Raw genomic sequence first — 12,478 nt, 5'->3', positions numbered from 1 at the left:
ATGTTAGCCATTTCTTGGTATTAATGATAAAGGCTAGGAATAAAAGTTAATATTTAAGGAATAAGGGAATTAATAAATTGCCTGTTAAATAATTTATGTATCTAAAACTCCATTGGCAGTGAAAGGGTTGTAATTCAGGAAAATGTCTTTGGAGGCCCCATCGAGTAATATCTCCATCTCCAAATTGTTTTCTTTTGTAATACTTCATTTAAGAAACCCTATAAGAACAGCTTAGGTGTGTTAAAAAAGACTCGCCCACAGAAGGAACCCACACAAAACCCACTCCAGAGCTATAGGCTAGATTGTCTATAGATTATAGATAGTTTTAGACTGGAGCCTTCAGTGACTGAAAAAACAGCTTTTCTTAGACCCCAGGGACAATATTGTGGTCTGTCTTCAGGTACCTCATTCCGTGTGTTTTGCTTTCCTCCCATGAGTAATAACAATTTCTGTACTTACCTGTGGATAGTAATTTTCAAAGAGTCTCTGCATGATTATCTCCTTTAATCCCTATGACGTTTGAAGTGGGTCGTAGTGGTCTCTTTGCTGTTTTGATTCCTATTTAGCCAGTGAGAAAGCTTAGGTTATCTCATTTAACAAGTGTCTGACCACTAGGTAAGGGCACTGCTTGTTAGATTCTAGAGATGTCTATGAAGAGTTCATCACCTCTTGGGAGACCAATAAGCAGCTTCAGTGTAGAGTGGTGAATGCTGTGGCCCAGAGTGCAGGTCAGGGTGCCATAGGGTCCCATGGGAGAACATAGGAGTGGGCTGCTGGCCCAGCAAGCCCTTTAGGGAGGTGCTGATGGCTGAGCCCAGTTCTAGAGGACCAGGCAGAGGAAGCAGCTTGTTTTTTTTTTTTTTTTTTTTTAAAAAAAGACCGGGAAGGGGATCTTAACCCTTGACTTGGTGTTGTCAGCACCACGCTCACCCAGTGAGCCAACCGGCCATCCCTATATGGGATCCGAACCCATGGCCTTGGTGTTATCAGCACCACACTCTCCCGAGTGAGCCAGAGGCCGGCCCGGAAGCAGCTTGTTTTTTTTTTTTTTTAAAAAAAGACCGGGAAGGGGATCTTAACCCTTGACTTGGTGTTGTCAGCACCACGCTCACCCAGTGAGCCAACCGGCCATCCCTATATGGGATCCGAACCCATGGCCTTGGTGTTATCAGCACCACACTCTCCCGAGTGAGCCAGAGGCCGGCCCGGAAGCAGCTTGTTTGTGCAAAGGTCCTGGAGGTCGGAACTGTAAGGAGTCTGGGTGTGGCAAGAGTGTGGGCTGTAAGAACAGTAATAACCTTGAGAATTTATTGTGTGCCAAGCTCTGTGCTAGGTAACTTTTGTCTTCACACCACTCAGGTGAAGATATGAAGTAGGTGCTGGTACTATTTCCATTTTACAGATGAGGAGCCTGAGGCTCAGAGAGTAAATGACTTGTGCAGGGTGATCTGGAAAACGGTGGAGCTGGAATCCAAACCCAGGCAGTCTCACTCCAGAGTTCTGGCTCATTACCACTGTGTGCCACTGCCACCCTGCTAAACTTGCTTGCTTCCTTCCTTTTAGGCTCCCATTTTCAGGACTCCCATTTGGCTTGGTCATAATGGCTAACTCACTGTAGTGAGGGCCTTAATGCTGAACAGAGTACCTTGAACTTGGTTCTTTTTTTTTTTTAAAGATGACCGGGGGCCGGCCCGTGGCTCACTCGGGAGAGTGCGGTACTGGTAACACCAAGGCCACGGGTTCGGATTCTATATAGGGATGGCTGGTTCGCTCACTAGCTGAGCGTGGTGCTGACAACACCAAGCCAACGGTTAAGATCCCCTTACTGGTCATCTTTAAAAAAAAAAAAAAAAAAAAAAAAAAGATGACCAGTAAGGGGATCTTAACCCTTGGCTTGTTGTCAGCACGACACTCTCCTGAGTGAGCCACGGGCCGGGCCCTTCAACTCGGTTCCGTAGGGGAACCACTGAACTGTTTTAAAACTGAGGAGTCTTATGATTAGATTTACCTTTTGGAACTATCACTGTAGTAGCAGTATGGAAAATTAGCAACAGTATAGTAGTTGACTGTAGTCAATCTACCTTGATTCAATTCCTTGTTGCAATACTTACTAGCTTTGTTATTTGGCAACTTACTTTCTTTTTTTTTTTTTTAAAAGATGACCGGTAAGGGGATCTTAAACCTTGACTTGGTGTTGTCAGCACCACGCTCACCCAGTGAGCGAACCGGCCATCCCTATGTGGGATCCGAACCCGGGGCCTTGGTGTTATCAGCACCGCACTCTACCGAGTGAGCCATGGGCCGGCCCTGGCAACTTACTTTCTGAACCTCAGTTTTCTCATCTATAAAATGGGAAAAATCATAATCCTCATTATAAACCTATGAGGTAGATACTAAATGAGATGATGCATGCATGAAGTACTTAGAATAGTTCTGTTATAAAATAGGCATTCCAAAGATGTCAGCTCACTGGCCAGCCACCAAAAAACAAACAAAAACACACACAACAAAACAAACAAAAAAGATGTCAGTTTTTAAGATAATATTGATTTGGGTCTGGAGAAGGTATGGCTAGAGGCTTGGAGTTCTGTTGAGAGCTGTTGTAGTAACTGGAATTGGAATTGATAGGGGTCTGAACTGGGCCACTGCTGGCAATGGGAGAGACCTAGAAGTAACTCTTACAAAATGGTGACTTAATAGTGGGTGGTGAGGGAGGGAGAAGGGGGTAAGGACAATGCCTGTGTTTCTAGTTTGGCACATTGGCCAGTCTTGAGGCCTTAAACTGTGATGGGGAGAAAAGGAGAAGGAATTTGTAAGGGCAAGATGATTAGCTCAGTGAGGTTGAGTAATGTGCCAAAGGTTATATAGCAAATATGTTCTACAGGCAAGCCAGGCTCCAGGCCCTTGCCACCGCTTCTGGGAAGATCACTCAGTTAACTAACTCATTCTCAGTGATTTGGAATGAGTAAACTCAACGCGTGCTGTCTGTCTGAATTTTAATTGTGAAAGGAAAAGCTTGGTTGTTATAGAAAGAATTTCAAGAATTTGGGAAGAGGGAAAGGGAATTTTTGAGGCCTGCTTCTTTCCTCTCTCTCTCCCTCCCTCCCTGTCTACATCTTGCCTTCCTTTCCTCCCCTCTTAAGGAAAAGGGACTAATTTAGCTCTTTTAGTGTGACCTGGGAAAGGTCCCTGCTTGAACTGGCTTGTCACTTCCCTACGACTAAAGATGCATTCTTTATGTTTGCTAGTATATTGAATACTGTTTAATATTTCGTAATATAAGCTGTAATCCTTTGTGTCTGATGTCCTTTTTGCTGGTATACCACTGTTACTATCACTGATACTGAATATTTAGTGTTTACTGTGCTAACCACTTGACAGCCATTATCTCACTTATTTCTCACAACAACTCCAGGGATAAGTGAGGTAGGGATTGTTGATCCCATTTATATTTAGGCATATGGAGACTCAGTGATTTTAGTCACTCAGCAACGAGTGGAGCCAGAATTGGCTAGAATCTAAGTCTAAAACCTATATGTCCTCCCATCCCTAAGCACATCCTTGTCTTCCTCCAAGTAGAGCTTTTGGTTGGCAAAGAGTCCCCTTAGAGGCTTTATCCTGGTAGACCTGGGTTTCACTGGACCCGCTGATATTGCTTATGTTTCTCTGGGATAGCAGCATGGAGATTCTCCACCTCCTAAGCTTAGGTCTGTCTTGGGGGGAAAGCTTATTCCTGCTTGAGACTCTTTGCCTTAGTGTGATTGATCTGCCTAGAATTCTCTTCCCCCAGATCTTCACATGGCTGTCTCCTTGTGGTTTAGGTCTCTGCGTAGACCTCAGCTCCTCAGAGAGTCCTTTCTGAGAGCCTTATGTAAAGTAGTCCTTCCATGTCACTGGTTCACATTATGTTGTTTTTCTCCCACAGAACTTAAACTCTGTCAGAAATTATCTTCATGTGTGTTTATCTTGTTTCTTACCTGCCTTCTCCATTAGAGAATAGGGTTGGGGGTGTCTTGTCCTCCTGTTATCAATCTCTAGCCCCTGGTGCGTGCAGGAGGTACTCAGTAAATATGAGGGTATTTCAAATAGTTTGTGGAAAGATTCGTATTATCTTTTTTTTTTTTTGGTGGCTGGCTAGTATGGGGGTCCAAACCCTTAACCTTGGTGTTACAGCACTGCACTCTAACCAACTGAGCTAACCAGCCACTGTATTATCTTTTAATTCTATTTTTCCACAAACTTTTCAAAATACCCTTGTATTTATTGAATGAAGGGGGCATAAAGATTTAAGTTGGTTTCACCTGAAGTGTCTTTCAATTGAAAGGAGTTGCATTGAGTTTGAAAGGCACCATCACCCTTCAGTGGTGATTGGGTGAAGCCTGGTGGTAGGCACCATTAGGTTATCCAAAAGCCTATTCTGTAGTTTCTGTTGATTGGCATTTTTTTCCTTAAAAGTCTCAGAGTTTATTTTATTTATTTATTTATTTTAATTTATTTTTAATTTTTATTTATTTTATTTTATTTTATTTTTAAAGATGACTGGTAAGGGATCTTAACTCTTGACTGGGTGTTGTCAGCACCACGCTCTCCCAAGTGAGCTAACCGGCCATCCCTATATAGGGATCCAAACCCTTGGCTTTGGTGTTATTGGCACCGCTCTCCCCAAGTGAGCCATGGGCCGGCCCTCCCAGAAATTATTTTCCCCTCATGCTGTCCCAGAGCTGACTCACTGAAAGGTCTGGTTCCATACCCACCTATCACTTTTATTTTTTTAGGTGGCTGGCTTGTATGGGGATCTGAACCCTTGACCTTGGCATTATCAGCCCTGTGCTCACACCAACTGAGCTAAAGGGCCAGCCCTCCAGTTTTAATCTTTATTGCTTTTGAACCCTCACTTCCTTCTCTCAGAGCACATTGGGATTGCTGAGGGCAAGACCTGCAGTTACCATGGTGACAGTACTCTTTCACCTCTCCCAGAATAAAACCCAGAGTCCTTGTCAGTATAACATTAACTGTAAATGTATTACGAATTTAGAAAGTTCTTCCCTTTATGGAGTTCCTACTTTGTGCTTGATATATATATATTTTTTCCTTTTTGTCTTTTTTCGTGACCGGCAACGGATTGTAACCCTCAGTGTCGCACTGGGACCGGCAACGGGATCACAACCCTCGGTGTTGCGCCCACACCTCGCTCAGCCAGTGAGCGGCCGGTCCGTATGTGGGATCCGAACCCTCGGCGGGAGCGCCGCCACGCTCTCAAGCGGCGCACTGTAGCAGTGCGCCACCAGGCCGGCCCGGCCCGTGCTTGATATTTTAATAGTGGCTTTGCAAGCCTTTCTCACCTAATCCTCATTCACCAGGATAGGAGCCATTATCCCCACATAATAAGTGGAGAAAGAGAACTCAAGGATGTAGCTCATTCACAAACGTTTTTTTTTTTAAAGATTACAGGTAAGGGGATCTGAACCCTTGGCCTTGGTGTTATTAGCATTACACTCTCCCACCTGAGCCATGGGCCGGCCCTTCATCAACAAACTTGTGGTAGTGGTTAAGAATCTGAACTCTGAGCCTGGGTTCAAATGCCGGCTCAGCCCCTTACTCTGGATGTCCTAGGGGGTCAACTTTTTTTTTGTTCCTCACCTTTACAATGGAGATGAATAATAGTACTGTCTTTACATCTGTGATTGTTGTAAGGATTAAATGAGTTACTATATTTAGAGTTAGTTATTATTATCATTATATATGTTTTTTATATGTCTTGTTAGTCTGCATAAGGGTATTTTATATCTAATTTCCTTTTGTGGGGCTAGGTCACATCATTTTAGTAGCTTAGTAGCTTTATTTCATTTACTAGGCATCCGTCAAGCTTATTGTGTAGTCCTACTATACTGAGTTTTGTTTAAATATTCTCTTGTTCGTAAATGTGTGAACTATATCCAGTTTGCCCAGAATCATGTGTGAAGAGCTATTGTTTTTTTCTCATTTTCACAAATGATTTATTTTTATCCTGGGCTGTATTCTTCTAATTGAAATGACTGAATTCAAGAGTATAAGCAGTTTTTTTTTTTTTTTTAAAGATGACCCGTAAGGGGATCTCAACCCTTGACTTGGTGTTGTCAGCCCCATGCTCAGCCAGTGAGCGAACCGGCCATCCGTATATAGGATCCGAACCCGTGGCCTTGGTGTTATCAGCACCGCACTCTCCCGAGTGAGCCACAGGCTGGCCCATGCAGTTTTTTTTTAAAAAAAAAAAAAAGAAAAAGAAAAGTATAAGCAGTTTTACGGTTTATTCCTCGCTTCTAGATGGAGATGTAAAAAGATGGCCACTGTCAGGGCCCCAGACAGTGTGCCAGTTTCCCCATCACTGGGCCAGTGTTAGGTTTTGTTCTTCCTGAAAAATTAAGTATTTCTGCTTGTTACATAATGGTGTGATAATTCTGACACAATGTTTGGAATGCATCCAGTTGTTTTATCTTCCTGTATTCAAATTATGTTTGTATCTAAAGGCATGAATATAAGCATAGCAATGACTTTGGTAGGGGAAGGAGGAAGGGCCCTCAAGAAGTGGTTTTGAGAAGTGGTTTATTTACTTCTGGGAAAATCCTGTTACTTTTGATAAGAGGAATTACTCCTGCCCTGGAGGACCTCAAAACCTGCTGGCCCCTCTGCACCCCAGTGTCATTTCTGTACCATAGCAACATTACATTTACAACTAATTATATCATGTGGTGGTTGTGAAGATCCAGTAAGATAGCATAAGAACTGAATTCTTGCACTTAAAATTTTTTCATATTTATTTATTTATTTATTTATTTTGGCAGCTGGCCGGTACAAGGATTGAACCCTGATCCTTGGTGTTATCAACACCACACCCTAACCAATTGTGCTAACCAGCCAGCCCCCCAAAATTTCATATTTAAATAACGTTTTTTAAAAATATAAAGAAATATAAAGAAGTAATCCAAAATTAAAATTTTACCACTTAGATAATCCCTGCTGACAATTATAGAAAAAAAGGCCAAGATCCAGTGCTCAAATCCTGTACTGGCCAGCTGCTAAAAAATCCCCCCCACAACAGAAACTCTCCAAAAAAAAAAATCCAAAACCAAAAACAAACAAAAGGAGTAGTACATTCATAAGGTTAGAAAATACTAACAATACAGAAAAGCGAAAAATGGAAAGTTAGATTTTCTTGCTGTGTTCCTGTCATTAAAGGAACTGCTTCAACAGTTTCTCAGTTCCTTCCAAGAAATAATTTTGGGCCGGCCCGTGGCTCACTCGGGAGAGTGTGGTGCTGATAACACCAAGGCCACGGGTTCGGATCCCATATAGGGATGGCCGGTTGCTCACTGGCTGAGCGTGGTGCTGACAACACCAAGTCAAGGGTTAAGATCCCCTTACCGGTCATCTTTAAAAAAAAAAAAAAAAAGAAATAATTTTATGCATATGCTAGAATAGATCTACGTTTGTTTGTTTACATTAAAGGGATAAATAATACCATAGACATGCTTCTACATCATGCCTTTTTACTTGACAATATGTATCTTGCAGATGGCTGCATCTGGACATATACAGATGGCCATTATTCCTTTTAATAGCTGTACAGTATTCTGTTGTATAGATGAACCATAATTCATTTAATGAGGCCTTTTTTTTTTTTTTTTTTGTCTTTTTCATGACCGGTAAGGGGATCGCAACCCTTGGTGTGATGTTGCCCACACCGCGCTCAGCCAGTGAGCGCACGCACCAGCCAGTCCTATATAGGATCCGAACCCGTGGCAGGAGCGTCACTATGCTCCCAGCGCCGCACTCACCCGAGTGCGCCACAGGCTCGGCCCTAATGAGGCCTTTTTTGATGGACATTTTGGCTGCAGAAATTGCAAAGCTCTATTGATCATCCTTACAGATAATTTGGCAGACTTTGGGGAGTGTATCTCTATTAAAAGTTACTGGCTGTGGGATTGTTGAGTCAGAAAGTACGTGCGTTTTTGTAGATAGTGCCATGTTGCCTTTAGAAAAGTGTTTGCAGTTTATACTTTTGGTAGAAGTGTGTAAGCATGCTCTTTTTTCCTCATTCCTGCTAACACTGCTTTTTTTTTTTTTTGCCAGTTTGAGAAGTGAAAAATTATTATTTTTTTCATTTCCCTTAATTTAGGGTGAGGTTATGTGGATATAATATCACGTTCTTATTAGACTTTCTCCCCCAAATAATCTGCCAGTTCTTATACTTTGCCCATTTCTAAATGAGTTGTTTGGCATTTTGGTCCTTGGTTTGTATACACTCATTGTTAATAAAGGAAGTTTAGCTTTTTGTCTGTGGGTTAGGGTTATTTTTTTTCCCAGTTTATCATTTGCGAAAGTGCCCTTTAATCTGTGCTACATAGTGTTCATTTCAAGCTTTAGTTATCATTGATACAGGAGGCATTGATTGAATATTGTATTTAAGGAAATAAACTAGGCTCTGTGTCTCCTGTGTAGCACTGGGTTCCCGTTGTAGGGAAATTTCAATGTAAAGGAGTAATTTGAAGTCCTGCCAAGGTCTTTAAAATGGAATCCTATGTGAATACAGATTGCATCAGATTTTTTTATCTTAGTTTTCCTCAGTGTCCATATTGAACATATTGCCTCCTCTTCTTATTATGGAAGCTGGAGATATTTTTCACATTAATGTGAAATTTAAAAACAAATTCTGCCACACCAGAGGGGTGGAGGGAAGATTGGTGGTGGGGTGAGAAAAGCCAGAGTAGCTCTTAGTCTTGTTCTAAGACCATACCAGAAAGTGAAACTTAAAATAGGTGGGTCAGAGTTACAGTGAAACAGGTTTTGGTTCAGTTAGGAGGAACTCTTGGACAATTCAGTCTCAAGTGGAATTGGTTTTCTCGAGCCATTGGGGAATAATTTGCTCATCTTCATTCATTCACTGCCTTGCTCCCTCACTCCTGTATTTTAATAGGTAGGCCTCCTAGGGTGCCGGAGGGGAAGTTGTGCAATGGAAAGAATTCATTCAGAAATCAGGCAGACCTGGGCTTTTTTGTTCTGGGAGTTGTCTCTTAGCACTTGAACTTTAGCCAAGTTACTTTAAGCCTAATTTCCTCATTTGTGATAATAAAATTATTAATAGATACTATGTAGTCCTTCCTTTGTACCAGCACTGAAGTCTTTAAATGGATTATTTTATTTAATCCTCACACACACTCCTTGGAGATAGGCACTATTATCTTTGCCATCCCCATTTTACAGAGAGGAAACAAATTCATAGGAGTTAAGTAATTTACATAAATTCATTCAGCTAATAAGGGGTGGAGGGAGGGATTGAGGCCAAGCATTTGACCCCATTACATTAAATTACATTATCTCTGTAAGTGGGGGCTGGCTGTCCCCCTGCATAGAACCTAAGAAATAATAGCAGCTCAGTGAGTCAGTTCTATTTTGCCTTTCATGTTGGGCAAAACCTTTTCATGTAATCTGGGAGGGCCAAGTATCAGAATATTACTTGGTATGCAAGAAGTCTGAAATAAAAGGTAGATAATTTGACATGATATTTGAGGCATGCCAAAATGAATACTTTTCTACTGACTGGATTGTATTTATATGTCAGACTTGATATCTCATTTTCCTGGAGAGTTAGATAAAGCCAGTCAAACCTCTGACACTCCCTTTCCTAAGGTCCAGATACAGGTTGACTATCCCTTATCTGAAATGCTTGGTACCAGAAGTTTTTTGGATATCAGATTTTTTTTCATTTTGGAATAATTGCAGAATACATACCAGTTGAGCATCTCTAATCTGAAAATCCTACTGTACCGGACAGCTGCTTCCCCCCCTCCCCCCCCGCCAAAAAAAAAAAAAGCAAAACTGAAGTGCTCCAGTGAGCATTTCCTTTGAGCCCAGTGTTGGTACTCAAAAAGTTTCAGATTTTGGAGCATTTCAGATTTTGGATTTTTTTTTTTTTTTAAAAGATGACCGGGGCCGGCCCGGTGGCGCACTGGATAGTGCACCGCTTGGGAAGCGCGGCGGCGCTCCCGCCCGAGGGTTCGGATCCCACATACGGACCGGTTCCCACTCACTGGCTGAGCGAGGCGCGGGAGCAACACCGAGGGTTGCAATCCCGTTGCTGGTCCCCGGTCTGGTACGGGGGCAACACTGAGGGTTGTGAGCCGTTGCCGGACACGGAAAAAGACAACAACAACAACAAAAAAAAAAAAATTTAGAAGTGTTTGTACTCTTTGCATTTGCTTAAAATATCTGAATTTAGTCAATTTCATTGTAAAATTTCTTACTATAATATTTAAATATTTAGGTCACATCATATTTATTAGGGTATATACCATTACTTATGCTCTGTTTCTTAGTGGTGACTTAGGAAGGTAATAACTATCATTTAATAATTGCAGTTGACGGGGCCGGCCCGTTGGCGCACTCGGTAGTGCAGTGCTTGGGAGTGTGGCGGTGCTCCCGCCGAGGGTTCGGATCCCATATAGAGACCGGTCTGCTCACTGGTTGAGCGCGGTGCGGGCGCGACACCGAGGGTTGCGATCCCGTTGCCGGTCGTGGTATGGAAAAAAAAGATGACCGGTAAGGGGATCTTAACCCTTGGCTTGGTGTTGTCAACACCACACTCAGCCAGTGAGCCAACCGGCCGTCCCTATATGGGATCCGAACCCGTGGCCTTGGTGTTATCAGCACCACACTCTACCAAGTGAGCCACGGGCCGGCCCCAGATTTTGGATTTCTGGATTAAGGATGCTCAACCTGTAGTCAAAACACTCCTGCTGGGCCGAGCCCGTGGCGCACTTGGGAGAGTGCGGCGCTGGGAGCGCAGCAGTGCTCCCGCTGCGGGTTCGGATCCTATATAGGGATGGCCGGTGCGCTCCCAGTGCTCACTGGCTGAGTGCGGTGCGGCCGGTCTCAAAGGACAAAACAAACAAACAAACAAACAAAAAAAACACTCCTGCTAACATAGCTTTTCAGTTTATTAGGTTTCTGCTTTTTAAATTACAACTATCAGCCATTCCTTCCTCAATTTGATGTGCTTTGTATGTTTTCCAATATAAGCCCTTTGGAATGGGTTGTTTAATGGATAGCTCATCCTTCACATTATACTTTTCTTATGGAAAATTTCCATTGTGAAAAACTAATAAATTTAAGAAACTGTTTAAGAGGAAAGGAACCTATAACCTATTTTTTCCTCCAGTCTTTTTTTTTTTTAATGTACATGAATTTTAATGTCCACTCAAAGTGGTGCAATTTTGCAACCTGCCTTTTCATGTGACATATTGCAAGCAAATTCTTTTTTTTTTTTTTTTTTTTTTTTTTTTTTCCATGTCTGGCAACGGATCGCAACCCTCAGTGTCGCCCCCGTACCGGACTGGGACCGGCAACGGGATCGCAGCCCTCGGTGTTGCTCCCACGCCTCGCTCAGCCAGTGAGCGGGAACCGGTCTGTATGTGGGATCCGAACCCTCGGCGGGAGCGCCGCCACACTTCCCAAGCGGTGCACTACAGCAGTGCGCCACCGGGCCGGCCCACAAGCAAATTCTTTATAAGATGTGGTGGTATTATACATCAGGTGTGAGGACCCACTTCTGTGATCTTTCCACATCATTCATTCTTGGTATGGAGTAGCATAACAATGCTCTGGCATTCCTTGGGCAGTGTAGGCTGTCAAGATCCAAAGTTTTTTTTTGTTTGTTTTGTTGGCTGGCCAGTTTGGGCATCTGAACCCTTTATCTAAGAGCCACAGTTCAGTTAGGAGTTAGTCATGGGTAGCCTGCTGTATGGAGGTGGCCTGCGTAAGTGCCCTGAGAGCTCAGAGTGGTCACAACTCCATGAGAACCACCACTAGGCCCTCTGATTGCATTTGGGACTTCACTTATTACCCAAGAACTGTTATTTTTTTAGAGGCCACGTTTCCAATAAATTCCTAATCTAATACACTTTTTTTTCTCATAAGGAAAGTAGCTTTACTCTTTAGTTCTGACCATAAAAATAAATTTTACTCATATAGAACACGACACCCAGGCCGGCCTGTGGCTCACTCGGGAGAGTGCAGTGCTGATAACACCAAGGCCACGGGTTCGGATCCTATATAGGGATGGCTGGTTAGCAGCTCACTGGCTGAGCGTGGTACTGGCAACACCAAGCCAATGGTTAAGATCCCCTTACCAGTCATCTTTTAAAACAAAACAAAACAAAACACAACACCCAGTATCTAAAGACTTGATAAAGAAAACAAAGGAAGAGAGCACAAACACAAGACAGGATTGAGAATGGTGAGATTCAAATGGTGACTTCAGATTCAAAGACAATTAAAGAAATTAGAAGAGAATATTTTGTGGTGTTCTATTGTTCCATATTAGTAGAATTGAAAATCTGGGCTGGCTGATTAGCTTAGCTGGTTAGAGTGCAGTGTTATAACACCAAGGTCAAAGATCCCCATATAGGCCAGCCGCCAAAAAAAAAAAAAAAAGAATTGAAAA

At 42.7% G+C, this 12,478-nt stretch overlaps 1 protein-coding gene across 3 annotated transcripts in view; it reads left to right on the top strand.

The window, feature by feature from the left end:
- PHF20 (PHD finger protein 20) overlaps positions 1 to 12,478 on the top strand; it is a 164,271-nt gene that overhangs the window by 8,403 nt on the left and 143,390 nt on the right. The window lies entirely within an intron of this gene.

This window comes from Galeopterus variegatus, unplaced genomic scaffold (assembly GCF_000696425.1).
Source record: "Galeopterus variegatus unplaced genomic scaffold, G_variegatus-3.0.2 Scaffold3, whole genome shotgun sequence".
Taxonomy (NCBI): domain Eukaryota; kingdom Metazoa; phylum Chordata; class Mammalia; order Dermoptera; family Cynocephalidae; genus Galeopterus; species Galeopterus variegatus.
This window is presented reverse-complemented; position numbering and strand designations above follow the sequence as displayed.